We start from the raw sequence: 26,456 nt of genomic DNA, 5'->3' as shown, positions 1-26,456 counted from the left end.
GACATCTAGTCTACACTAAAGCTGACATGTACAGGGGCACTGCTTATTACCCCTCCTGAGCGGGCACTGGTAATGTTATGTGCTATACAATAGGACATCTAGTCTACACTAAAGCTGACAGGTACAAGGGCCATGCTTATTGCCCCTCCTGAGCTGGCACTGGTAATGTTATGTGCTATACAATAGGACATCTAGTCCACACTAAAGCTGACATGTACAAGGGCACTGCTTATTACCCCTCCTGAGCTGGCACTGGTAATGTTATGTGCTATACAATAGGACATCTAGTCTACACTAAAGCTGACATGTACAGGGGCACTGCTTATTACCCCTCCTGAGCTGGCACTGGTAATGTTATGTGCTATACAATAGGACATCTAGTCTACACTAAAGCTGACAGGTACAGGGGCACTGCTTATTACCCCTCCTGAGCTGGCACTGGTAATGTTATGTGCTATACAATAGGACATCTAGTCTACACTAAAGCTGACAGGTACAGGGGCACTGCTTATTGCCCCTCCTGAGCTGGCACTGGTAATGTTATGTGCTATACAATAGGACATCTAGTCTACACTAAAGCTGACAGGTACAAGGGCACTGCTTATTGCCCCTCCTGAGCTGGCACTGGTAATGTTATGTGCTATACAATAGGACATCTAGTCTACACTAAAGCTGACAGGTACAGGGGCACTGCTTATTGCCCCTCCTGAGCTGGCACTGGTAATGTTATGTGCTATACAATAGGACATCTAGTCTACACTAAAGCTGACAGGTACAAGGGCACTGCTTATTGCCCCTCCTGAACTGGCACTGGTAATGTTATGTGCTATACAATAGGACATCTAGTCTACTCTAAAGCTGACAGGTACAAGGGCACTGCTTATTGCCCCTCCTGAGCGGGCACTGGTAATGTTATGTGCTATACAATAGGACATCTAGTCTACACTAAAGCTGACAGGTACAGGGGCACTGCTTATTACCCCTCCTGAGCTGGCACTGGTAATGTTATGTGCTATACAATAGGACATCTAGTCTACACTAAAGCTGACATGTACAAGGGCCCTGCTTATTACCCCTCCTGAGCTGGCACTGGTAATGTTATGTGCTATACAATAGGACATCTAGTCTACACTAAAGCTGACATGTACAAGGGCCCTGCTTATTACCCCTCCTGAGCTGGCACTGGTAATGTTATGTGCTATACAATAGGACATCTAGTCTACACTAAAGCTGACAGGTACAAGGGCACTGCTTATTACCCCTCCTGAGCTGGCACTGGTAATGTTATGTGCTATACAATAGGACATCTAGTCTACACTAAAGCTGACAGGTACAAGGGCACTGCTTATTACCCCTCCTGAGCTGGCACTGGTAATGTTATGTGCTATACAATAGGACATCTAGTCTACACTAAAGCTGACAGGTACAAGGGCTCTGCTTATTACCCCTCCTGAGCTGGCACTGGTAATGTTATGTGTTATACAATAGGACATCTAGTCTACACTAAAGCTGACAGGTACAGGGGCACTGCTTATTACCCCTCCTGAGCTGGCACTGGTAATGTTATGTGCTATACAATAGGACATCTAGTCTACACTAAAGCTGACAGGTACAAGGGCCCTGCTTATTACCCCTCCTGAGCTGGCACTGGTAATGTTATGTGCTATACAATAGGACATCTAGTCTACACTAAAGCTGACATGTACAAGGGCACTGCTTATTGCCCCTCCTGAGCTGGCACTGGTAATGTTATGTGCTATACAATAGGACATCTAGTCTACACTAAAGCTGACAGGTACAAGGGCCCTGCTTATTACCCCTCCTGAGCTGGCACTGGTAATGTTATGTGCTATACAATAGGACATCTAGTCTACACTAAAGCTGCCATGTACAGGGGCATTGCTTATTGCCCCTCCTGAGCTGGCACTGGTAATGTTATGTGCTATACAATAGGACATCTAGTCTACACTAAAGCTGCCATGTACAGGGGCATTGCTTATTGCCCCTCCTGAGCTGGCACTGGTAATGTTATGTGATATACAATAGGACATCTAGTCTACACTAAAGCTGACATGTACAAGGGCACTGCTTATTACCCCTCCTGAACTGGCACTGGTAATGTTATGTGCTATACAATAGTACATCTAGTCTACACTAAAGCTGACATGTACAAGGGCCCTGCTTATTACCCCTCCTGAGCTGGCACTGGTAATGTTATGTGCTATACAATAGGACATCTAGTCTACACTAAAGCTGACAGGTACAAGGGCACTGCTTATTACCCCTCCTGAGCTGGCACTGGTAATGTTATGTGCTATACAATAGGACATCTAGTCTACACTAAAGCTGACAGGTACAAGGGCACTGCTTATTACCCCTCCTGAGCTGGCACTGGTAATGTTATGTGCTATACAATAGGACATCTAGTCTACACTAAAGCTGACATGTACAAGGGCACTGCTTATTACCCCTCCTGAGCTGGCCCTGGTAATGTTATGTGCTATACAATAGGACATCTAGTCTACACTAAAGCTGACATGTACAAGGGCACTGCTTATTACCCCTCCTGAGCTGGCACTGGTAATGTTATGTGCTATACAATAGGACATCTAGTCTACACTAAAGCTGACATGTACAAGGGCGCTGCTTAATACCCCTCCTGAGCTGGCACTGGTAATGTTATGTGCTGTACAATAGGACATCTAGTCTACACTAAAGCTGACATGTACAAGGGCGCTGCTTAATACCCCTCCTGAGCTGGCACTGGTAATGTTATGTGCTGTACAATAGGACATCTAGTCTACACTAAAGCTGACAGGTACAGGGGCACTGCTTATTACCCCTCCTGAGCTGGCACTGGTAATGTTATGTGCTATACAATAGGACATCTAGTCTACACTAAAGCTGACATGTACAAGGGCACTGCTTATTGCCCCTCCTGAGCGGGCACTGGTAATGTTATGTGCTGTACAATAGGACATCTAGTCTACACTAAAGCTGACATGTACAAGGGCGCTGCTTATTGCCCCTCCTGAGCTGGCACTGGTAATGTTATGTGCTATACAATAGGACATCTAGTCTACACTAAAGCTGACAGGTACAAGGGCCCTGCTTATTACCCCTCCTGAGCTGGCACTGGTAATGTTATGTGCTATACAATAGGACATCTAGTCTACACTAAAGCTGACAGGTACAAGGGCCCTGCTTATTACCCCTCCTGAGCTGGCACTGGTAATGTTATGTGCTATACAATAGGACATCTAGTCTACACTAAAGCTGACATGTACAGGGGCACTGCTTATTGCCCCTCCTGAGCTGGCACTGGTAATGTTATGTGCTGTACAATAGGACATCTAGTCTACACTAAAGCTGACAGGTACAGGGGCCCTGCTTATTGCCCCTCCTGAGCTGGCACTGGTAATGTTATGTGCTATACAATAGGACATCTAGTTTACAGTCTACACTAAAGCTGACATGTACAGGGGCACTGCTTATTGCCCCTCCTGAGCTGGCACTGGTAATGTTATGTGCTGTACAATAGGACATCTACTCTACACTAAAGCTGACATGTACAAGGGCACTGCTTATTACCCCTCCTGAGCTGGCACTGGTAATGTTATGTGCTATACAATAGGACATCTAGTCTACACTAAAGCTGACAGGTACAAGGGCCCTGCTTATTGCCCCTCCTGAGCTGGCACTGGTAATGTTATGTGCTGTACAATAGGACATCTAGTCTACTACACTAAAGCTGACAGGTACAAGGGCACTGCTTATTGCCCCTCCTGAGCTGGCACTGGTAATGTTATGTGCTATACAATAGGACATCTAGTCTACACTAAAGCTGACAGGTACAAGGGCACTGCTTATTACCCCTCCTGAGCTGGCACTGGTAATGTTATGTGCTATACAATAGGACATCTAGTCTACACTAAAGCTGACATGTACAGGGGCCCTGCTTATTACCCCTCCTGAGCTGGCACTGGTAATGTTATGTGCTATACAATAGGACATCTAGTCTACACTAAAGCTGACTGGTACAAGGGCACTGCTTATTGCCCCTCCTGAGCTGGCACTGGTAATGTTATGTGCTATACAATAGGACATCTAGTCTACACTAAAGCTGACATGTACAAGGGCACTGCTTATTACCCCTCCTGAGCTGGCACTGGTAATGTTATGTGCTATACAATAGGACATCTAGTCTATACTAAAGCTGACAGGTACAAGGGCACTGCTTATTACCCCTCCTGAGCTGGCAGTGGTAATGTTATGTGCTATACAATAGGACATCTAGTCTACACTAAAGCTGACAGGTACAAGGGCACTGCTTATTACCCCTCCTGAGCTGGCACTGGTAATGTTATGTACTACACAATAGGACATCTAGTCTACACTAAAGCTGCCATGTACAGTGGCACTGCTTATTACCCCTCCTGAGCTGGCACTGGTAATGTTATGTGCTATACAATAGGACATCTAGTCTACACTAAAGCTGACATGTACAGGGGCACTGCTTATTACCCCTCCTGAGCTGGCACTGGTAATGTTATGTGCTATACAATAGGACATATAGTCTACACTAAAGCTGACAGGTACAAGGGCCCTGCTTATTACCCCTCCTGAGCTGGCACTGGTAATGTTATGTGCTATACAATAGGACATCTAGTCCACACTAAAGCTGACATGTACAAGGGCACTGCTTATTACCCCTCCTGAGCTGGCACTGGTAATGTTATGTGCTATACAATAGGACATCTAGTCCACACTAAAGCTGACATGTACAAGGGCACTGCTTATTACCCCTCCTGAGCTGGCACTGGTAATGTTATGTGCTATACAATAGGACATCTAGTCTACACTAAAGCTGACATGTACAAGGGCACTGCTTATTGCCCCTCCTGAGCTGGCACTGGTAATGTTATGTGCTATACAATAGGACATCTAGTCTACACTAAAGCTGACATGTACAAGGGCCCTGCTTATTACCCCTCCTGAGCTGACACTGGTAATGTTATGTGCTATACAATAGGACATCTAGTCCACACTAAAGCTGACAGGTACAAGGGCACTGCTTATTACCCCTCCTGAGCTGGTACTAATAATGTTATGTGCTATACAATAGGACATCTAGTCTACACTAAAGCTGACATGTACAAGGGCCCTGCTTATTACCCCTCCTGAGCTGACACTGGTAATGTTATGTGCTATACAATAGGACATCTAGTCTACACTAAAGCTGACAGGTACAAGGGCACTGCTTATTGCCCCTCCTGAGCTGGCACTGGTAATGTTATGTGCTATACAATAGGACATCTAGTCTACACTAAAGCTGACATGTACAAGGGCACTGCTTATTACCCCTCCTGAGCTGGCACTGGTAATGTTATGTGCTATACAATAGGACATCTAGTCTTCACTAAAGCTGACATGTACAAGGGCACTGCTTATTACCCCTCCTGAGCTGGCACTGGTAATGTTATGTGCTATACAATAGGACATCTAGTCTACACTAAAGCTGACATGTACAAGGGCACTGCTTATTACCCCTCCTGAGCTGGCACTGATAATGTTATGTGCTATACAATAGGACATCTAGTCTACACTAAAGCTGACAGGTACAAGGGCACTGCTTATTACCCCTCCTGAGCTGGCACTGGTAATGTTATGTGCTATACAATAGGACATCTAGTCTACACTAAAGCTGACATGTACAAGGGCACTGCTTATTACCCCTCCTGAGCTGGCACTGGTAATGTTATGTGCTGTACAATAGGGCATCTAGTCTACACTAAAGCTGACATGTACAAGGGCACTGCTTATTACCCCTCCTGAGCTGGCACTGGTTATGATATGTGCTATACAATAGGACATCTAGTCTACACTAAAGCTGACATGTACAGGGGCCCTGCTTATTGCCCCTCCTGAGCTGGCACTGGTAATGTTATGTGCTGTACAATAGTACATCTAGTCTACACTAAAGCTGACATGTACAAGGGCACTGCTTATTGCCCCTCCTGAGCTGGCACTGGTAATGTTATGTGCTATACAATAAGACATCTAGTCTTCACTAAAGCTGACAGGTACAAGGGCACTGCTTATTACCCCTCCTGAGCTGGCACTGGTAATGTTATGTGCTATACAATAGGACATCTAGTCTACACTAAAGCTGACATGTACAAGGGCGCTGCTTATTACCCCTCCTGAGCTGGCACTGGTAATGTTATGTGCTATACAATAGTACATCTAGTCTACACTAAAGCTGACAGGTACAAGGGCACTGCTTATTACCCCTCCTGAGCTGGCACTGGTAATGTTATGTGCTATACAATAGTACATCTAGTCTACACTAAAGCTGACAGGTATAAGGGCACTGCTTATTACCCCTCCTGAGCTGGCACTGGTAATGTTATGTGCTATACAATAGGACATCTAGTCTACACTAAAGCTGACATGTACAAGGGCACTGCTTATTACCCCTCCTGAGCTGGCACTGGTAATGTTATGTGCTGTACAATAGGACATCTAGTCTACACTAAAGCTGACATGTACAAGGGCGCTGCTTATTACCCCTCCTGAGCTGGCACTGGTAATGTTATGTGCTATACAATAGGACATCTAGTCTACACTAAAGCTGTGTGGGTTTGTTCGGCTGTTATATAGTACACACTTCTTACAGTCATTAATTTGCTGTCATTGTGTCTGTAAGATGCATGTAAAGTTACATATCGGCTTGTCGTCTTCTATAGAAGTCATTTGTGCGTTACTGTCACTCTTTCTGCAGCAACAACACATTACGCAGCAAGTTACAATCACTTCAGTCTCTGCCCTAGAGCAGATTATTGCAGTGTAAAGTGACGGCCACGTTCCCCACAGATGGACACATGCAAATTGTGGTTATTTAGTTTTAGCTATAACTGTTGTGGCAGATATGAAAGTGTGTAATACAGCGCATTATATGGCATTTCCCATTTGTGTTGCAGGTGATCAGAACTACTGGGTTTTTGAAGAGTTTGTACACAGAGAATCCGAACTGAAATCGGATAATGTGAAGCCAAGTCACCGCAGTGTTACTTCTACCATTATAATCAGTGTTAGGCAGTGTAAGCACATCTACATGTATAAGGTCCTCATATCCATCATCTCTGATGCCCAAGTGCTAGGGTGTAAGTATAGGCCTGTCTATAGCCAGGGGCGCTGAGGCATTGTGTGCGGCACATCTATACCACATTGTGAGGCACATTCGCATGGTGGCTGTTGCCGCTTTGTGGTGGTATATGCACCGGGGGCCTGGGTACTCTACCCCTACACTGTCTGGTCCCTACAGAGGCCCGGGCCACGGCTATTCTTCACCCCCCTTCTCTCTCGCTGCCCCGCCTACATTTTCTTGAATACCCCACATTTTCTTTGCTTCTTCTATATATTTCTGTGAAATGAGTGTCCTGTCTTGGAGATGGGATATTACGTATTTGCATTATCTTACGTGATGACCATTTCAGATATATATTATAGGGAGTGAAATGGAATCTTATGCCTACAGAAATAGTCCACCGGTATAGTAACTGTAGAAGGATTAATGCTTCATTTATGTAACGGGTAAGGAAACCTTTTGTGGACTTATAATGTTTGACATGACTAGAACCTAATGGATTCCTGGCTCATTCCCAGAGTCTATATAACATACTATAATACGTGGTCGCTTCCACATGCTGCGCTGCTGCCTATGGCAGCCCCACACCGCTGGCGTCATCTGGACGGCTGCATTCTCTGCTGTCAGAGCTGTATATACATCAGGCTGTTCTGTCATTTCCTCATTGCTAGTCTGCAATAAGAGTCAGCGGGATGTTAATGAGCAGATTGTGGTCAGCGGAACATGAAGTTACATTAAGGTCCATATAGTGAGGTGGTTTGGCAAACCAGAAACACTGTTCTGTAAGTAGGCCGCCTATACAGCTATATACATTGTATGTGACCGTATCATTCTTCCATCAGCGTCACCGACACAGCTGTGCAACCTCACAAGGCAGAACTTGCCGAGCCTGAGCAATTGATCAAATAGCATCAGGATAAGAGCCGTACAGTCACAGGGAACATACTACAGAATGAAGAATAAATCCAGGAGATGGCCCAGAGCATCAGGAGGCCTAGCAGTGAGTAATCATGCCCTGACCTATCCTCGTTACCTTCCCGCAGTGACAACCTACCCTCTATCACCCAGAGTCACACCTATAAATCTGTTCTGTATTGTGTACATTCCCTGGGAGGGGTGTGCGCTGTAGCCTGGCAGGACGCAGCCCCTACTCTACAGTACCTGGCCTGTCATTGGCTTATCTCTATAATCATGCTCACCCCTAATCTCTCTCGCAGTGAATAATTTCTCCCATCTAATAGATTGAGGGGTATATTCAATTGCAGTCTGATCCATTCCAACATGCATTTGTCAGAATGGATCCGACAAGGGCTATTCAATGGCCATCTCAATTCGACATTAAAAAAAAGTTGAATTGAGCTGAGGGACCCGAGAGGACAGTAGAGCAGCGCTACAGCAGTATTGTAGGAGGATGTGGCACCGCCGCCAGACCTCACGTCAGCGTCCATCCGGCTCCAACAAGTGTGACCTCGCTTGCTGGAGCTCGGTGGACGCTGACATGAGCGTCGGCTGTGCCACAATCGTCCTGCATATACTGTGCTGTAGCCGCTGCTCTCCCCCCTCTCCTCCTCTCATCTCCCTCCGACTTTTTCTAAAGTCGGATTGAGATGGCCGGAAACAGGGCCAAAACCTGTCGGATTTGGCCCCGTTTCTGACAGAAGCACGCAGATCGACAGCTGTTCCGCCGATCCACATGCTTTCCAACAAGTCGAATTCCCTGACTTGTCGGATAAAAAAGAGAGGGATTGAATAGGGCAGAACCCCTTCCGACCTGAAAAAGTCGAAAACTGCCGTCTTTCCGACAAGACGGCAGTTTCGACATCAATTGAATATACCCCTGAATCTACATTCATTCCTAATGAGGATATCAGGCCTTATGTAATAGCCAGGCAAGGGCGCAATTCTGGCAAGTTAGCCTGTATTTTTTAAAGCAGAAATAATTTTAAAGGGAAGACCAGGTTAGTTGTGCCCTTTAAATTATTGCCACTTTAAAAATATGGGCGTCGCGGCTCTTCCTGCATCTCACAGGCTACTGCAGAACGCCCATGATGTTGTCCCATGTCATATAAGCACAATGGGTATTTCATAGAGGAGGTTAGATGTAATGGCTCCTTGTGTTACTGTAATCCCTGCGTTACACACAGACGTCTCTGCAGTTTCCACCAGATAAATAAACTTAGCACTAATGCAAATGAATGGCTTTCTCTGAGCACTAGCCCATTACACGCTGTAGGTCTCTGATCAGCACCGTGGACCTCATCCTGCTTCTCATTATTATTGGTCCTGTGTTCTGTACCTCATCCAGGTGCTGACAGACCTCCTGTACTGCATCATTGTCATCCATACAGTTCCTGCACAGACTGCTGCTATATGTCCGGAGCATTGTGTGTTGCACAGGTGACTGGTCACAGATAGGGCGTATGGACTGCAGATCTTATATTTCTCTTACGCCCTAGAGGATGCTGGGGACTCCAAAAGGACCATGGGGTATAGACGGGATCCGCAGGAGACATGGGCACACTATAAGACTTTGAATGGGTGTGAACTGGTTCCTCCCTCTATGCCCCTCCACCAGACCTCAGTTAGATTATGTGCTCAGGGAGACTGGTCACACACAGGGGAACTCTCCTGAGTTTCTCTGAAAAGACTTTGTTAGGTTTTTTATTTTCAGGGAGACCTGCTGGCTACAGGCTCCCTGCATCGTGGGACTGAGGGGAGAGAAGCAGGACCTACTTCTTCTGAGTTCAAAGGCTCTGCTTCTTAGGCTACTGGACACCATTAGCTCCAGAGGGTTCGATCACTTGGTACGCCTAGCTGCTTGTTCACGGAGCAGCGCCGTCACCCCCCTCACAGAGCCAGAAGAAAGAAGCCGGGTGAGTATAAAGAAGATCAGAAGACTTCAGTGACGGCAGTAGACTTCAGTAATGAGGTACTGCGCAGCGGTCGCGCTGCGCACCATGCTCCCACACACACAATTCTGGCGGCACTTGCACGGTGCAGGGCGCAGGGGGGGGGGGGGGGGTGCCCTGGGCAGCATGATTACTGGAGTTTAACAATAAATCTGGCCAAAGTATATATGTCTGAAGTGCCTAGGCACTAGATATAGCCCCCGCCAGTATAAATATTTTAAATTTGAGCGGGACTACAGCGCGCCGGTGAGGGGGCGTGGCTTAGCCCTCACAGCTTACCAGCGCCATTTTCTCTTCACAGGATGGCAGAGACGCTGGCCCGGACTTCCACTCTCCTGCACAAGTAACAGGGAGCAAAACGGGGAGGGGGGGTGGGGGTGGGGCACAGTAATTTAGTGCGATTAACCCATTAATAATAACAGCGCAAACAGGTCTGAGGCAGTGTGGATTTGCTCTCAGTACCGGGATAGGAGCTGGGGTGTGAGCTGCTAAACTCCCTCTGAGTTTCTCTAACAGGCTTTCCTGTGGGTCTGTCCCCTATAGCCAGTGTGTTTGTGCGTGTCAGTACGTGTGTGTCGACATGTCTGAGGCTGAGTGCTCCTCCCCGGAGGAAGTTGCAGTGGGGGCAGATAAGGCGCTGGGAGTGACTCTGGCGGCACCGCCGACTGCTAATTGGGTGGATATGTTGAGTACATTGAATGCAAATGTGGCGTTATTAACTAAATACCGACACAGACTCTGATTCCAGTGTCGACTATAGTGAGGCCAGTTTAAATCCGAAACTGGCTAAGAGTATTCAGTACATGATTGTGGCAATTAAAGATGTTTTACATATTTCAGAAGTACCTACTGTCCCTGATACAAGGGTTTGTTTGTATAAGGGAAAAACGGGAGTCCGTACCGGTGGGGACGCATCTCCTTCTCTTCAGTCAGGTCTGGTTTCACTCGGGCCTGTATCCTTGGGTGTTAGACATAGTGTCCCAGGGGTACAAGCTGGAGTTTCAAGAAGTGCCCCCCCACCAATTTTTCAAGTCAGCTTTGCCAGTTTCTATCCCAGAAAGGGAAGTAGTGCGTGCTGCGATATAAAAGCTGTGTCAACAGCGTGTCATTGTCACGGTACCCCCGTCTCAACGGGGAGAAGGGTTTTATTCGAGCTTATTTGTCGTACCAAAGCCGTATGGCTCGGTCAGACCGATCCTGAACCTAAAATCCCTCAGTCTGTATGTGAAAACTTTCAAGTTCAAGATGGAATCTCTTCGAGCAGTCATCTCCAGTCTGGAAGGGGGGGATTTTATGGCGTCAGTCGACATAAAAGATGCCTACTTACATGTCCCAATATATCCTCCACATCAAGCTTTCCTGAGGTTTGCGGTTCAGGATTGTCATTACCAATTTCAGACGTTGCCGTTTGGTCTTTCCACAGCCCCGAGGGTCTTCACCAAAGTAATGGCGGAAATGATAGTACTCCTACGCAAGCAGGGTGTCACAATTATCCCGTACTTGGACGATCTCCTGATAAAGGCGAGATCAGAGGAGCAGTTGCTAAGAAATGTAGCACTCTCCCTGACAGTTCTGCAACAACATGGTTGGATTCTAAATTTGCCAAAGTCACAATTGATTCCGACAACTCGGCTGTCTTTCTTGGGCATGATCCTGGACACGGAACTGCAGAGAGTGTTTCTCCCAGCGGAAAAAGCTCTGGAAATCCAGACCATGGTCAAGGAGATTCTGAAACCGGCAAGAGTGTCGATCCATCAATGCACTCGGGTCCTGGGGAAGATGGTTGCAGCTTACAAAGCCATTCCGTTTGGCAGGTTTCATGCCCGGGTATTTCAGTGGGACCTGTTGCACAAGTGGTCCGGGTCTCACCTTCACATGCACCGGAAAATAAGTATACAGATGTGGATAAATCCACAGGGAACCAGCGCTCAAACTCTATTTGTAGTGGTGAATGATACGGTTATAAAGTGAAACTAAAATCAATAATGAAAAAGCAGGTAATATACTTAGGGTTGTTTATTCTAAGATGCTGAGATACTTTCTTTCCCAACAGGTATAAATTCGGTTTAAAAGTCAATCAGTGATTGGGGCACGCTCCTGGTTTGAGCTTAAATTCTGAAGTGCAAGGTTCAATTGAAAGAACAAATGCTGTAATCTTTGTAAAGTCGAAAAAAAGAAAAAGAAAAATGCCACAAAAAAATAATAATGATAATATGTACTAAAGTCCAAACGTTTTACAAGTCTATACAGACTGCGGCGTCCCGCTAATCTGTGCTCTGAAGTGAAGGATTCTCTTGTGAAGTGATGAACAGTTGACAGCGGTAGTGTATGCTTTGGTTAGAGTGGAGAATAAGGACCCTGGACTGGCGCTATTCCTCCTGCAGCACGTCCCACAGTAGAGTGCCCGAATCAGGCCCGCTCTGTGGGGCCGCTGACCTGGGGTGTGCGCCTGTCACAGAGGCGAAGTGGACACGGCTGGAGCTCTCCGAGCGGCTGGCCGCGCCTCTCCTCCTCCTACAGGGACTTACCTTCTCCCTTCCCCTCCGCCTTCCACTCTCCGCTGTCTCGGGCTTCTTCCGTCGCCTGGCAACCGGTTGCTTCCGGAACTCCGGATCACGTGACCGGATGGTTTTGCGGAAAGGATTAGCAGTACTGTCTTTCTTTGTAGTGAATATTCGTCCTCAGTCCAATGTAGTATAGGTGGGTAGCTCCAACGCGTTTCGACCTGTTAGGGTCTTCCTCTGGGAGGAAGCTCCCAGAGGAAGACCCTAACAGGTCAAAACGCGTTGGAGCTACCCACCTATACTACATTGGACTGAGGACGAATATTCACTACAAAGAAAGACAGTACTGCTAATCCTTTCCGCAAAACCATCCGGTCACGTGATCCGGAGTTCCGGAAGCAACCGGTTGCCAGGCGACGGAAGAAGCCCGAGACAGCGGAGAGTGGAAGGCGGAGGGGAAGGGAGAAGGTAAGTCCCTGTAGGAGGAGGAGAGGCGCGGCCAGCCGCTCGGAGAGCTCCGGCCGTGTCCACTTCGCCTCTGTGACAGGCGCACACCCCAGGTCAGCGGCCCCACAGAGCGGGCCTGATTCGGGCACTCTACTGTGGGACGTGCTGCAGGAGGAATAGCGCCAGTCCAGGGTCCTTATTCTCCACTCTAACCAAAGCATACACTACCGCTGTCAACTGTTCATCACTTCACAAGAGAATCCTTCACTTCAGAGCACAGATTAGCGGGATGCCGCAGTCTGTATAGACTTGTAAAACGTTTGGACTTTAGTACATATTATCATTATTATTTTTTTGTGGCATTTTTCTTTTTCTTTTTTTCTTTTTCTTTTTTTCAACTTTACAAAGATTACAGCATTTGTTCTTTCAATTGAACCTTGCACTTCAGAATTTAAGCTCAAACCAGGAGCGTGCCCCAATCACTGATTGACTTTTAAACCGAATTTATACCTGTTGGGAAAGAAAGTATCTCAGCATCTTAGAATAAACAACCCTAAGTATATTACCTGCTTTTTCATTATTGATTTTAGTTTCACTTTATAACCGTATCATTCACCACTACAAATAGGGTTTGAGCGCTGGTTCCCTGTGGATTTATCCACATCTGTATACTTACCATTTAAGGGGGGGCGGGACACCCCTCATTACCAGCAGCACACCCCGCCTCAGACTAACACCTCAGTGCGCAGAGAACCCATTTCCGTATATCTGCACCGGAAAATAAGTCTATCTTCCAGGACCAGAATATCTCTCCTGTGGTGGCTTCAAAGTTTTCACCTCCTAGAGGAACGCAGGTTCGGGATCCAGGATTGGGTCCTGGTGACCACGGATGCAAGTCTCCGAGGCTGGGGAGCAGTCACACAGAGAAAAAAATTCCAGGAAGTTTATCTGCACATAAACGTTCTGGAATTAAGAGCCGTCTACAACGGCCTTCTGCAAGCGGAACACTTTCTTTGAGGTCTACCTGTCCTGATTCAGTCGGACAACGTAACAGCGGTGGCGTACATAAACCGCCAGGGCGGAACAAAGAGCAAAGCGGCGATGGCGGAGGCCACAAAAGTTCACCGCTGGGCGGAAAAACATGTAAGCGCTCTGTTAGCTGTCTTCCGTCCGGGCGTGGACAACTGGGAAGCAGATTTCCTCAGCAGATACGATCTCCATCCAGGAGAGTGGGGTCTTCATCAAGAGGTTTTTGCAGAAGTGACAAGTCGTTGGGGAATTCCTCAAATAGACATGATGGCGTCTCGCCTCAACAAGAAGCTTCAGATATATTGTTCCAGGTCGAGGGACCCTCAAGCCAGTGCAGTGGATGCCCTGGTGACTCCGTGGGTGTTTCAGTCTGTATATGTGTTCCCTCCACTTCCACTCATTCCAAAAGTGATAAGGATCATAAGAAGAACAAGGGTTCAGGCGGTACTCATTGTTCCAGATTGGCCACGGAGGGCCTGGTATCCGGATCTTCAGGAATTGCTCAAAGAAGATCCCTGGCCTCTTCCTCTCAGAGAGGATCTGTCACTGCAGGGACCGTGTGTCTTCCAGGACTTACCGCGGTTGCGTTTGACGGTGTGGAGGTTGAACGCCAAATCCTAGCTCGAAAGGATATTCCCAGGGAAGTCATCCCCACTCTCCTTAAGGCTAGAAAGGAGGTCACTGCGAAGCATTATCACCGTATTTGGAGAAAGTATGTGTCTTGGTGTGAAGCCAAGAAGGCTCCTAAGGAAGAGTTTCAGCTGGGTCGTTTCCTCCATTTTTTGCAGGCAGGTGTGGATGCGGGCCTAAAATTAGGTTCCATTAAAGTGCAGATTTCGGCTTTATCTATTTTCTTTCAAAAAGAATTGGCCACCCTTCCAGAGGTTCAGACTTTCGTGAAGGGAGTACTGCACATACATCCTCCATTTGTGCCACCCGTGGCACCGTGGGATCTTGACGTAGTGTTGCAATTTCTTATGTCTCACTGGTTTGAACCTTTGCGAAAGGTTGAGTTGAAATTTCTCACTTGGAAGGTGGTCATGCTTTTGGCCTTGGCGTCCGCAAGACGGGTGTTGGAATTGGCGGCTTTGTCTCACGAGCCCCTATTTGATTTTCCATGTGGATAGAGCGAAATTGAGAACTCGTCAATAGTTTCTGCCGAAAGTGGTTTCTTCGTTTCACATAAACCAACCTATTGTGGTACCTGTGGCTACGGATGCCTTGGCTGTTTCAAAATCTCTTGATGTAGTCAGAGCTTTGAAAATTTATGTCGCCAGAACGGCTCAAATTAGAAAATCAGAGGCTCTGATGGTCCTATATGCTCCCAACAAAACTAAGGCTCCTGCCTCCAAGTAGACTATTGCCCGCTGGCTCTGTAATACGATTCGGCATGCTCATTCTACGGCTGGATTGCCGTTGCCGAAGTCAGTGAAAGCCCATTCTACCAGGAAGGTGGGCTCATCTTGGGCTTCTGCCCGAGGAGTCTCGGCGCTTCAACTTTGCCGAGCAGCTACTTGGTCGGGTTCAAACACTTTTGCTAAGTTCTACAAGTTTGATACCCTGGCTGATGAGGACCTCATGTTTGCTCAATGGTGCTGCAGAGTCGTCCGCACTCTCCCGCCCGGTCTGGAGCTTTGGTATAGACCCCATGGTCCTTTTGGAATCCCCAGCATCCTCTAGGACGTAAGAGAAAATAGGATTTTAATACCTACCGGTAAATCCTTTTCTCCTAGTCCGTACAAAAGTGCTGCAGGTCTGGGGCATTCTTTAGTGTTTCAGAACCGGTGATTAGGCGCTGGGTTGTGGGCTGGCAAACTTCCTCTGTGTCTCTCTGACATACTTTACTGTGGGTCTGTCTCATATAAGCCGGTGTGTCTGTTGGTGTTTGATACACGTGTGTCGACTTGTCTGAGGCTGAGTGCTCTTCCCAGGAGGAAGCTATATTAGGGACACAGACGTATGAGGGGGTGACCGTGTCGGCACCGCCGACTCCTGACTGGGTGAATGTCTTGAATGCAAATATGGAGCATATCAGTAAGAGATTAGAAATGTTACATACTGATTCCGACACGGACACGGATTCCAGTGTCGACTATAGTGATTCCAGTTTAGATCCAAAATTGGAAAAGAGCATTCAGTACATGATTAACATATTCAGTACATGAATAACATAAAATGTTATTTTGCTTAGTTGCTACTCCCTGATCCCGACACGGATACTGATTCCTGTGTCGACCAGATTGTTTCCTGATTAGATCCAATATTGTGCAGTACAATTAAGGACGTATTAACGTCACGGAGAACCCTGCTGTTCCTGACGGAGGGTCTATATATGTATGTGGATTAATATATGTTTATATGTATATGTATGTATAGATATATACGGATAGCCAATCTCATGTACTGAGCGCTCTGTTTGAGAAATGATTCCTGGTGGCTTCCGATGGTTATTCGTCCCGCCGCGGACAGAATAAAGTGTGAGTCACGGCCTGCTCTGCATGGGACCATGTCACAAATCCAGTGGATCGTATACAGGAAGCTAAGCTATATCCTAGCTATGTAACCACGGGTACCTTACTTAGACCTGCCATGGCAGGTGCATGGGTGAGTAGTAGTATTTAAAATGATAGGATACCTTGTCGTCCGATATAGATGCCCTGGAGGGAGATGAGATACTCCTTACGTTGGGTCATATCAAGGACGCTGCAGCATGCTTAAGTGAGACTGCAGGGGAAATTGGACTCTTGGATTCACAGGCCATTTCTATAGCGGTCTCGGCTAGGCGGTCGTTGTGCATTCACCAATGGAATGCTGATACCGACTCCAAGAAGAAATGGAGCCTCTTCCCTATGAAGGAGAAGCCTTGTTTGGTGTTGGCCTAGTTGATTTGATCTCAGCAACGGCCGCAGGTAAGTCAACCTTCTGGCCCTATGGTCAATCACAACGAATGAAGACGCATCATTATTGGATGCCGTCAACTCGACCCAATAGATGCACAAGAAGTTAGATTCCCTTTTCTTTACAGATTTAGGAAAGGGAAGAGGGAAGAGGTCCGCAGTCTCTTCCAGAACACAGGTGCAGAAATCATCCTCTGCATCCGCCGAATCCACCGCATGCCGCTGGGGCTCTCTTGCGGGAGGCCGCACCGGTGGGGGCGCGTCTTAAAAAAGAAAAAAAACTCTTCAGTCAGTTCTGGATTAATTCGGAAAACTGGCAATTTTATAGACGTTTCCCCTCAACGATTTTTCAAATCGGCCTTACCAGTTCTCCGATGAACAGGGAGGTAGTATGCTACGCAATACAAAAATTGTGTCTGAATCATGTAATTTTACTGGTTTCCCCGTCACAACAGGGTGAAGCCGTTTAATCAAGCCTTTTTCGTGGTCCTGAGACCGGACAGAGGCCAATCCTAAACGGAAATCCCTCGATTTCTACCAAAAGAAACTCGAATTCAAGATGGAATCTCTAAGGACAGTGATTTCCAGTCTGGTGGAAAGAGGTTTCATTGTTTCGGTAGACATAAAGGATGCCTACTTACAGATTTCCATTTTCCTCAGCGTCACTGATTTTTGCAATTCAGAATTGTCATTTCCAGTTTCAGACGTTGCCGTTTGGTCTATCCACGGCTCCAAGGATTTTCACCAACATAATGGTGGAAATGATGGTTCTCCTTCAAAAGCATGGAGTCACGATTATCCAGTACTTGGACGATTTCCTGATAAAGGCGAGATCCAGGGACCAGTTGGTACAAAACATTGCACTATTCCTGACAGTTCTTCAACAACATGGTTGGCTCCTAAACTTGCCAAAAGCAGAGTTAATTCCAACAACGCGGTTGTCGTTTTTTGGGAAGGATACTGTACACAGAACTACAGAGTTTTTCTTCCAGGGAAAAAGGCTCTGGAACTTCAGAGCCTGGTCAAACATGTTCTGAAACCAGCAAAAGTGTCAATCTATCAATGCATTCGGCTGCTGGGAAAGATGGTTGCGGCCTACGAGGCCATTCAGTTGGCAGATTAAATGCTAGAGTGTTCCAGTGGGACCTGTTGGACAAGTGGTCCGGATCCCACCTACACATGCACCGAAGGATTATCCTGTCTTCTGAGACCAGAATCTCACTCTTGTGGTGGCTACACAGCTCTCACCTCCTAAAGGGACGCAGATTCGGGATCCAGGACTGGATCTTGGTAGCCACAGATGCAAGCCTCCAAGGCTGTGGTGCAGTCACACGGAGGAAAATCTTCCAAGGAAGATGGTCAAGTCAAGAAACTTGTCTCCACATAAACGTTCTGGAGTTAAGGGCCATTTACACTGGCCTTCTGCGAGCAGAACATCTTCTTCGCAAACTGCCCGTATTGATCCAGTTGGACGATGTAACAGTAGTAGCGTACATAAACCGCCAAGGTGGAACAAAAAGAAGAGCGGCGATGGCAGAAGCCACAAAGGTCCTCCGCGGGGCGGAAAGACATACAAACGCTGTGTCAGCAATCTTCTTTCCAGGGACTTCTTCAGCAGCCACGATCTCCATCCAGGAGAGTGGGGCCTCCACCAAGAGGTCTTCGCTGAGGTGACAAGTCGTTGGGGAGTTTTCTCAAGCAGACATGATGGCATCTCGTCTCAACAAGAAGCTTCAGAGATATTGTTCCAGGTCGAGAGACCCTCAAGCAATAGCAGTGGATGCACTGGTGACACCGTGGGTGTTTCAGTCGGTGTATGGATTCTCTTTATTTCCTCTCATTCCAAAAGTTCTAAAAATCATAAGAAGAACAAAGATTCGAGCAATCCTCATGGTCCCAGAATGGCCAAGGAGGGCTAGATATCCAGATCTTCTGGAATTACTCATAGGAGATCCCTGCCCTCTTCCTCTCTGCGAGGACCTACTACGGCAGGGGCCGTGCGTGTATCAAGGCTTACCGTGACTACGTTTGACAGCTTGGCTGTTGAGCACAAAATCCTAGCCGTGAGGGTAGTCATTCCCACACTTATTCAAGTCAGAAAAAGGGTAACGTCTAAACATTACCACCGTAGTTTGAGAAAATATGTTCTTGGTGTGAATCCAAGAAGACTCCTACGGAAGAGTTTCAGCTAGGATGTTTTCTCCATTTTCTACAAGCAGGTGTGGATGCGGGCCTAAAATTGGGCTCAATTAAGGTACAGATTTCAGCCTTATCAGTTTCTTTCAGAAACAATTGGCCTCCCTTCCAGAAGTTCAGACTTTTGGGAAAGGCATGTTGCACATCCAACCTCCATTTGTGCCTCCTGTGGCACCGTGGGATCTTACTGTGGTATTGCAGTGCCTTCCATCACATTGGTTTTCACCTTTACAGAAGGTGGAGTTGAAGTTTCCCACTTGAAAAGTGGTCATCCTGTTGGCCTTGGCTTCTGCAAGGCGAGTGTCTGAGTTAGCGGCCTTGTCTCACAAGAGCCCTTATTTGATCTTCCATGAAGATAGAGCAGAATTTAGGACACGTCAGCAATTTCTGCCAAAGGTGGTTTCATCTTTCCACATGAACCAACCTATTGTGGTGCCTGTGGCCACTGACGCCTTCATTGAGTCAAAGTTTCGAGATGGTCAGAGCTTTGAAGATTTATGTCGCCAGACCGGCTCAGATTAGGAAAACAGAGGCTGTTTGTCCGGTTTGCTCCCAACAAGATGGGGTGCCCTGCTTCCAAGCAGACTATTGCACGCTGGATCTGTGGTACGATTCAGCATGCTCATTCCACGGCTGGATTGCCGTTACCAAAATCGGTGAGGGCATTGCAACTTTGCCGACCAGCTACTTGGCACTTGGCTATCAGCAGTTGATTTTATTATATAGAAGACATAGTAAATCCTGCAAGTTTCATGGCAGTTTCCAGTTGCTATAGCATGTCAGGACAGTCTAGTCCTGTATTTTCAGGACTTTTCTTTTAGAGCTTAATGGAAAAAAAATGCTTTAATAATATCTTATGTTGGGTCATAGGAAAGTCTGAACCTGTCTCTTACATGAGTTCTGACTGGTAGCTTTTTCTAGTTGCAGTAGGTACCTACAGGATGAGGTACCATCTGGAGTTTATACATGTCCCACGTATATTGGGGTAACTTTGTGGTGCAGATTCTGAATATAACATCAGTTTTGCTAGATTGGGTCTAATTTTTAGGCTGCATGGACAAGACACTGCGAACCGCTCAACCGACAGTGGAGGATCACTTGTATATTGGGAGGTGGGGTTGTATTTTAGAATGATAGCAAAGTGAACACCTAGCATATTCGCGTGGCTCACCTAGAATGTCAAGGTAGGTTCCCATATGCACGCGATATGGCGAAATGCCCAATTAATTGAAGGTATCAATTATCTTAAGAACTGGAGCCAGCTCTAAAAAAAAATACTTTCCTTTCTTTAACTGGGCAACCCCAAAATACCTAAATTCATTAAAAAAATCCTTGATGAAGCAATTTTTTATTTTTTTTGGGGTGTGGGTAGCGGTTGCGTTATATATGCGGTTCTATAGTATTGTATGTGGTTTTCTGATGGCATTTAGTAGCATTTTCTCTTACGGGACCGCTTTGCAAATATTGACTAACATTGAGCTCTTAGAGATGAATTGAATTGGCCCCATTATTTTAGTGGGGGTGAAATATGGAGGTATCCTCGAGCTGTAATGCCTCAGGCTATTCAGTTAGAGGCCCATTTTCTCTTACGTCCTAGAGGATGCTGGGGACTCCGTAAGGACCATGGGGTATAGACGGGCGCCGCAGGAGACATGGGCACTATAAAGAACTTTTAGTATGGGTGTGCACTGGCTCCTCCCTCTATGCCCCTCCTCCAGACCTCAATTAGATTTTGTGCCCAGAGGAGATAGGGTGCATTACAGAGGAACTCTCCAGAGTTTCTCTGAAAAATAATTTTGTTAGGTTTTTTATTTTCAGGGAGCACTGCTGGCAACAGGCTCCCTGCATTGTGGGACTGAGGAGAGAGAAGCAGACCTATTTAAATGATAGGCTCTGCTTCTTAGGCTACTGGACACCATTAGCTCCAGAGGGAGTTGGAACGCAGGTCTCATCCCGCCGTTCGTCCCAGAGCCGCGCCGCCGTCCTCCTCGCAGAGCCGGAAGATAGAAGCCGAGTGAGTATAAGAAGAAAAGAAGACTCCAAGGCAGCAGAAGACTTCAGATCTTCACTGAGGTAAGCGCGCAGCGGTAACGCTGCGCGCCATTGCTCCCACACGCTACACACACAGAACAGGCACTGATGGGTGCGCCCTGGGCAGCAATAAACCTCCGGACTGGCCAGTGGCGGATTTAGGGGGGGGGCACCAAGGCACGTGCCCCCCCCTGTCATTTTTAGTGCAGACTGACATGCGGACGAGCGTCCGCATGTCAGTCTGTGGTCTCGTTTCCTCCCCTGCTGTTAGGAGGGACACGGAGGGCACAGTGCGCGCCTCTCCTGTGTCCCTCCTGGGTCTCCGGCGGCCGCTGGTCTCATGAAGGAAGTGCCGTTCGTGAGCACTTCCTTTATTACAGTGACCCGCGGCCGCCGGAGACACAGGAGGGACACAGGAGAGGCGTGCACTGTGCCCTCCGTGTCCCTCCTAACAGCAGGGGAGCGGGGGGAGCAGCGGCGGCGGAGGAAGGGGGGGAGGACGCACTGGGGGGGAATATCTGGCACTGGGGGCATATTTGGCAGGGAGGGGGGGGGGAGAATATCTGGCACTGGGGACATATATGGCACTGGGGGGAATATCTGGCACTGGGGGCATATATGGCACTGGGGAGGGAATATCTGGCACTGGGGGCATATTTGGCAGGGAGGGGGGGGGAGAATATCTGGCACTGGGGACATATATGGCACTGGGGGGAATATCTGGCCCTGGGGGCATATATGGCACTGGGGGGGAATATCTGGCACTGGGGGCATATGTGGCACTGGGGGGGGGATATCTGGCACTGGGGGCATATGTGGCACTGGGGGGGAATATCTGGCACTGGGGCATATGTGGCACTGGGGGCATATATAGCACTGGGGGGGGGGGCGATATCTGGCACTGGGGGCATATGTGGCACTGTCGGGGAATATCTGGCACTGGGGGTATATGTGTACCTGGCACACATGGGGGGGGCTATATTTGGCACTGGGGGCATGTGAGTACCTGGCACCGTGGGGGAATATCTGGCACTGGGGACATATGTGGCACTGGGAGCACAGCCCTAGCAACAAGGACTACCTCCTAGCAACGAGCATGACACCCAGTGCATGAAACCCCTGGCAACGAGCATGACACCCAGTGCATGAAACCCCTGGCAACGAGCATGACACCCAGTGCATGAAACCCCTGGCAACGAGCATGACACCCTGAGCATGAAAACCCCTGGCACCGTGCATGGAACCAAGAGCATGAAACCCCTGGCAACGAGCATGACACCCAGTGCATGAAACCCCTGACAACGAGCAGGTATTTGAAAAGTAATTAGAAGCCTTACTGTAGGACTTAATGTGTAATGGGCATTACGGTGTGTGGCATAATGTATCACGGACATTGCGGTGTGTGTCATAATGTGTCACAGGCATTACGGTGTATGGTATACTATATCGCTGGCATTGTGATATGTGGTATAATGTCTCAGGGTCATTGCAGTGTGTGGCATAATGTATCACGGACATTGTGGTGTGTGTCATAATGTGTCAGGCATTACGGTGTGTGGTATACTATATCACGGGCATTGTGGTATGTGGTATAATGTCTCAGGGTCATTGCAGTGTGGCATAATATATAACGGGCATTGCGGTGTGTGGCATAGGGTATAACGGGCATTGCGGTATGTGTCACAGGCATTACGGTGTATGGTATACTATATCACGGGCATTGTGGTATAATGTCTCAAGGTCATTGCAGTGTGTGGCATAATGTGTCACAGACATTGTATGTGCTATAATGTATCAGGGGCAGTGCAGTGTGTAGCATAATGTATAACGGGCATTGCGATTCCTGTCATAATGTGTCACAGGCATTACGGTGTGTGGCATAATGTGTCTGGGGCATTGCAGTGTGTGCATATTGTGTCATGTGCATTATTGTGTGTGGAATAATGTCTAAGGGCCATTGCAGTATGTGGAATAATGTATACTGGGCATTACTATAAGGAGGAAAAATGACAAATAATGTAAGAGGCATGAATCAGGATTATTTTTCTTTCCTGTGGTGGCCAACGTCTGGGCGTGCAGGTTGCAAAACTGGGGTATAAGGTAGTCTTTTCCTGCAATACCACGCCCATTCAAACGACGAAGCCACGCCCATTCCAACAAAGCCACGCCCCTTATGGTGCCCCCCCTGTAATTTTTTTCTGGATCCGCCCCTGGGACTGGCATATAAGGACACATTAGGCTGCTGGGCAGTAAATGCAGAGATCCCCCGCCATTTTTTGAAAATTGAAGCGGGACCGAAGCCCGCCACTGGTGGGGGCGGAGCTTGATCCCTCAGCACTAACAGCGCCATTTTCTCCACAGAAGCTGCAGAGAAGCTGGCTCCCCGGACTCTCCCCTGCTGAACTCGGTGACAGAGGGCAAAAAAGAGGGGGGGGGGTAATTTTAAGGCGCAGTGAGTGTATACACATTGGTTATATATATCAAAAGCGCTATCTGGGTTTTATTCCAGTGTCAGTTAGCGCTGGGTGTGTGCTGGCATACTCTCTCTCTGTCTCTCCAAAGGGCCTTGTTGGGGAATTGTCCCCTTATAGATATATCCCTGTGAGTGTGGGGGTGTCGGTACGTGTGTGTCGGCATGTCTGAAGCGGAAGGCTCGTCCAAGGAGGAGGTGGAGCAGATGAGTGGTGTGTCTCCTTCGGCAACGCCGACTTATGATTGGATGGACCTGTGGCATATGTTAAATGCAATTGTGGCCTCATTACATAAGAGACTGGACAAAGCAGAGTCCAGGGAGAAATCAGGGAGTCAATCCACGGATTGGACTGGGTTACAGGGCCCTTCTGGGTCTCAAAAAGTCCCCTATCCCCAATAGTAGACACTGATACCGACACAGATTCTAATTTCAGTGTAGACTACGATGATGCTAAATTGCACCCAAGGGTGGCAAAAAGTATTCAGTGTATGATTATTGCAATAAAAGATGTTTGGCATATCACAGATGACCCCTCTGTCCCTGACATGAGGGTGCGCATGTATTAGGAAAAGAAACCTGAGGTAACCTTTCCCCGATCTCATGAGCTTAACGAGTTATTTGAAAAAGCTTGGGAAACTCCAGATAAAAAACTGCAGATTCCCAAAAGGGTTCTTATGGCGTATCCTTTCCCTGCACAGGACAGGGTACGTTGGGAATCCTCTCCCAGGGTGGACAAGGCTTTAACACTCCTGTCTAAGAAGGTGGCGCTACCGTCTCCGGACACGGCAGCCCTCAAGGATCCTGCTGATCGCAGACAGGAGACTACTTTAAAGTCTATTTATGCGCATACAGGTGCTTTACTCAGACCGGCAATTTCATCGGCATGGGTATGTAGCGCGGTTGCAGCATGGACAGATACCTTGTCAGCTGGGCTTGATACCCTAGACAGGGATACCATTTTATTAACCTTAGCCCACATTAAAGACGCAGTCTTATATATGAGGGACGCTCAAAGAGACGTTGGGCTGCTGGGTTCCAGAGCCAATGCCATGGCTATTTCTGCGAGACGAGCTCTATGGACCTGCCAATGGACGGGTGACGCAGACTCAAAGAAGCATATGGAGGTTTTACCCTACAAGGGTGAAGTGTTGTTTGGGGAGGGGCTTGCGGACCTGGTTGCCACAGCTACCGCGGGTAAATCTACCTTTTTACCTTTTGTTCCCCAACAGCAAAAGAAAACTCCACAGTATCAGATGCAGTCCTTTCGGTCGCATAAGTCCAGAAGAGGTCGGGGCTCCTCCTTCCTTGCCAGAGGTAAGGGTAGAGGAAAGAGAACACCTGCTTCGGCTAGTTCCCAGGAGCAGAAGTCCTCCCCGGCTTCTACAAAATCCACTGCATGACGCTGGGGCTCCCCTAAGGGAGTCCGCACCAGTGGGGGCACGCCTTCGACTTTTCAGCCAGATCTGGATTCTTTCAGACGTGGATCCTCCTCAGCTCCCTCATCTCAATCAAACTTTTTTTTAAAGTCGGATTGAGATGGTCGGCAAGGGGGCCAAAACCTGTCTGATTTGTCCAGGTTTCCGACAGATGCACGCTGATCAGCAGCTATTCCTTTTTTAGGTTGGAAGGGGTTCCGACCTATTCAATATACCCCAAAATTATCCAACAAGTCAGATAATTTTGGGGTTTATTGAATAGGTCGGAACCCATTCAGACCTAAAGTCAAACTGCCGTCTTTCCGACAGACGGCAGCTTTTGACTGCAATTGAATCTGGGATAAGTTCCTGGACCTACAGTATATGGTAACACTATGTAGTGCCTGAAAACAGGCTAATTACCAGTTGTTTTTTTCTTTTCTTTCCATCTATTCAGATGTAAAAGATATCCCAGTTAATTGCAGGCTAATTGAATCGCCCTGGGAGCTCAATTATCCCCCTGTACTGTGGCTAATTGAATTCCCCCTTATACTGATATAAATGCTCTCCTTGTTGATGGTTTATAGGTTAGTTTGGACCTGTGTAAAAGGTCAGCGTGAGGCTGTAACTAGGAACCGCTCTCCTATTAATAGAACTCTTCATTTTTGTTTCTGCAGAATCGGAGTCGGATACTGAAGAGGGCGATTGAATTGCTGATGGTGTTGTCAGTAAGCAAACACAGGAGCTGTAGATAAAATGTCATTATCAATTATGTGTGTTTCCGGTTATTACATCCTACCTCCTGTATCAAGCATGATATAAGGGCTGTCATCACTTACACTATATTTTATCTTTTTTTTTATTTTATATTTTTGTCATTTTTTCATTCTAATTTTTTTTTTTCTCTCCCTCTTACGGTCGCCATGTTTTTTTTTAGTGTAACAAAACCAAGCAACCATGATTTAAGCAGCCACGCTCAGCCTAGGTTCATGTCTTCAATTTTTGTTTCCCCACTACCTCTTGTATTTTCTACTGTTATAATGTAATTCAAGGCCTTTCAAATTGTAACAATTCGTTTTATCCCCTGGTTTTCTATTAAAAATGAAGTTTAAAATCACTGATTTGGTATATTTGGTATATTTGTTATGGAAAATATTTGCAAATTAAACGCCATATTCGACGACAAAGCTCTGACTTTTTTTTCTTTGCCGGTGGGCGTGGGGTGTTTGTATACAGGTGACTTATTTGTGTTGTGTGACCTCCTGGACTGTGGGCTTAATTCAGACCTGATCGCAGCAGCAAAATTGTTCTCTAATGGCCAAAACCATGTGCACTGCAGGTGGGGCAGATGAAACGTGCAGAGAGTTAGATTTGGGTGGGGTGTGTTCAAACTGAAATCTAAATT

The 26,456-nt window shown here is 47.2% G+C and overlaps 1 long non-coding RNA gene across 2 annotated transcripts in view; it reads left to right on the top strand.

The window, feature by feature from the left end:
* LOC134943327 (uncharacterized) overlaps positions 1-26,168 on the top strand; it is a 39,923-nt gene extending 13,755 nt beyond the window's left edge. The window contains exons 2-5 of one of the 2 annotated variants that reach the window (XR_010181470.1): positions 6,984-7,166; positions 7,993-8,150; positions 24,866-24,950; positions 25,729-26,168. This is a non-coding gene — a long non-coding RNA (uncharacterized LOC134943327). The remainder of the gene's footprint in view (positions 1-6,983; positions 7,167-7,992; positions 8,151-24,865; positions 24,951-25,728) is intronic. The other variant, XR_010181471.1, reaches the window with a different exon arrangement.
* The last annotated feature ends 288 nt before the right edge of the window (positions 26,169-26,456 follow it).

This window comes from Pseudophryne corroboree, chromosome 7, assembly GCF_028390025.1.
Source record: "Pseudophryne corroboree isolate aPseCor3 chromosome 7, aPseCor3.hap2, whole genome shotgun sequence".
In the NCBI taxonomy this organism is placed as follows: domain Eukaryota; kingdom Metazoa; phylum Chordata; class Amphibia; order Anura; family Myobatrachidae; genus Pseudophryne; species Pseudophryne corroboree.
The sequence above is the reverse complement of the archived record's forward strand: the minus strand, read 5'-3'. Positions and strand labels throughout refer to the sequence as shown.